This window comes from Triticum urartu, chromosome 7, assembly GCF_003073215.2.
Source record: "Triticum urartu cultivar G1812 chromosome 7, Tu2.1, whole genome shotgun sequence".
Taxonomy (NCBI): domain Eukaryota; kingdom Viridiplantae; phylum Streptophyta; class Magnoliopsida; order Poales; family Poaceae; genus Triticum; species Triticum urartu.
Window position 1 is genome coordinate 8,330,620 of NC_053028.1, and position 3,530 is coordinate 8,334,149.

Here is a 3,530-nt window from a genome sequence, read left to right on the forward strand (position 1 = left end):
CATGTCTCCTAATCGTGGGTTGCGCTTCTGATTGATGCCTCCTAGTACTTCTCTGTGATCGTTCACAATTTTGCTCCAGTCTTTTACTATTAAGCATTCCTCGCTATTAGAAATCCTAAATGCACTAAAGTGCATTGTAGGATATCTTGGCCGTAAGCTAACAATATTCATGGTACCTTTAGTCTCGATCCAATCAGGCACAACATTCATCGGGAGTCCCTGTTGAAGAGCATCGTATAGTAACATACTTAGCAATGAAGTTTAGCTTAAAAAATAATGTATGCAAAAGATGCACTGAGGAGAAATAGTAGAAATCTTACCATCTTTTCTAAATATATGTGACCGTAGTTCAGTACGAACACTATTGGTCGCACGTTTTGAGTACTAACATTTCTAAGTGCAGGAAAGAAATTTGTCTTGACAGCATCAAGATCCTCAAGCCATGAAACATAATGACTTGTCTCCTCGCAGTTTAGTTCAGCCCTGGGACAGTGGACGGTCCTGTCTACCAAGCGCCGGACATGTTTGCTTGATTGGAAGTAAGCTGTCAATATAAATTGAGATCTATTAATTATTCAACTGGTTCAAATAATCTCATATCGAAGACATAAATATGGTTGAGAAACTCACATAATGGTAGAACTGGAGGTGTTTGCACATCGACCCAGATGTCTCTATTACCTTCAATATCATCTTCCGGACGAATATCAAAGGTGATAACCATATCAGGCTCAAATGCATAAGCCTGGCATAGTGCTTGCCAAGTTTTGCATTCAAAATAGGTGTATGTGTCTGCATTGTATAATTTGACGTTGAAGGTATAACCATGCTCGGTCTTCAAGTAAACTCTTTTTACCTCCATAGTTTCGTTAGGACTGAAACCTATCTTATCCAAGACAAAAATTCTTGCATGGCAGGGGATACGCTATTAGAATAGTGAAAAATTAAAATTAAAAGTTGAAGCAAATGAAGCATAAGTCATGCTTAATTACGAAAAAAGACTTGTCGTTGTGACTTACTGTATCCACTTCGAAGTTCTCATCCAGCTTGATGTTGAAGCGTCTATCATCAACTAGAAAATTTCTGCCGCACAGGCCGCGCTGGTCTTCGCAGTATTCGCACATAATGAAATCGTGTTCGTCGTCAGACGACATTCCTATGTTCATAGGTGAAACATTAAACACTTATTAGTTCTATTAATTCAACTAATTCTGTTAATTCAACTAGTTCAACTAATTAATTGAACTAATTCAACTCAGCACTTACGAAAAATATACCTAATTAATTGAACTAATTCAACTAACTAGTTCAACTAAACTAGTTCTATTAATTTTCTTACTAAAAATAAGGTAGCTAGTTCTATATAATAAAATGTTAATTAGATAATGAAATCTCATATAACTAAATTAAATATATATCTAACATATAATTTATATCTAATTCATCTAACATTTGACATTAATATCTAACATATGTTCATGTATAGGTGAAACATTAAACACTTACTAGTTCTATTAATTCAACTAAATAAACTAGTTCTATTAATTCAACTAAATAAACTAGTTCTATTAATTCAACTAAACTAGTTCTATTAATTTCTTACTAAAATAAAGTAGGTAGTTCTATATAGTAATATTTTGATTAGATCATCAAATCTCATATACCTAAATTTTTCTTACTAAAAATAAACTTGTTCTATTAATTTTCATACTAAAAATAAACTAGTATTCAACTAGTTCAAATCTCATATATATACCTAATTAATATCTAGCTATACTAATTCAACTAGTTCAACTTGTTCTAATTCATGTAAAATATATTTGACATTAATATTTAACATCTTTTCCATATAATTCACCTAACATTAACATTCTAACATTATTATCTACGTAATTTATCTAACATTAATCTAAACAACAGAAAATAGAAAATAAGTAAAACCAATGTGTGTGTATGTGTGTGTGTGTGTGGTGTGTGTGTGTGTGTGTACGACCGGGGGCGGCGGCGTATGGGCGGCGGCGGGCGACGACGGGGACGGGCGCGGCGGGCCAGCAAGAGGCGGCGGGCGTCGACGGGCGCGGCGGGGGCGACGGGCCGGGCGGTGACGGCAACGACGGGTGGCGGGTGTTGGGGAACGTAGTAATTTCAAAAATCTTCCTACGGACACGCAAGATCATGGTGATGCATAGCAACGAGAGGGGAGAGTGTGATCTACGTACCCTTGTAGATCGACAACGGAAGCGTTAGCACAACGTGGTTGATGTAGTCGTACGTCTTCACGGCCCGACCGATCAAGCACCGAAACTACGGCACCTCCGAGTTCTAGCACACGTTCAGCTCGATGACGATCCCCGGACTCCGATCCAGCAAAGTGTCGGGGAAGAGTTCCGTCAGCACGACGGCATGGTGACGATCTTGATGTACTACTGTCGCAGGGCTTCGCCTAAGCACCGCTACAATATTATCGAGGACTATGGTGGAAGGGGGCACCGCACACGGCTAAGAATATGATCACGTGGATCAACTTTTTTGTCTCTAGGGGTGCTCCCTGCCACCGTATATAAAGGTTCAAAGGGGGCGTGCGGCCGGCCAGGAGAGGGCGCGCCAGGAGGAGTCCTACTCCCTCTGGGAGTAGGATTCCCCCCCTTTCCTAGTTGGACTAGGATTCGGGAGGGGGGAAAGAGGAGAGAGAGAAGGAAGGGGGGCGCCGGCCCCCTCTCCTTGTCCTATTCGGACTAGGGGGGGAGGGGCGCGTGGCCCAGCCCTGGCCACCTCTCCTCTCTTCCACTAAAGCCCACTAAGGCCCATATACCTCCCGGGGGGTTCCGGTAACCTCTCGGTACTCCGGTAAAATCCCGATTTCACCCGGAACACTTCCGATATCCAAATATAGGCTTCCAATATATCAATCTTTATGTCTCGACCATTTCGAGACTCCTCATCATGTCCGTGATCACATCTGGGACTCCGAACAAACTTCGGTACATCAAAATGCATAAACTCATAATATAACTGTCATCGAAACCTTAAGCGTGCGGACCCTACGGGTTCGAGAACAATGTAGACATGACCAGGACACGTCTCCGGTCAATAACCAATAGCGGAACCTGGATGCTCATATTGGCTCCTACATATTCTACGAAGATCTTTTATCGGTCAGACCGCATAACAACATACGTTGTTCCCTTTGTCATCGGTATGTTACTTGCCCGAGATTCGATCGTCGGTATTTCAATACCTAGTTCAATCTCGTTACCGGCAAGTCTCTTTACTCGTTCCGTAATACATCATCTCACAACTAACTCATTAGTTGCAATGCTTGCAAGGCTTATGTGATGTGCATTACCGAGAGGGCCCAGAGATACCTCTCCGACAATCGGAGTGACAAATCCTAATCTCGAAATACGCCAACCCAACATGTACCTTTGGAGACACCTGTAGAGCACCTTTATAATCACCCATTTACGTTGTGACGTTTGGTAGCACACAAAGTGCTCCTCCGGCAAACGGGAGTTGCATAATCTCATAGT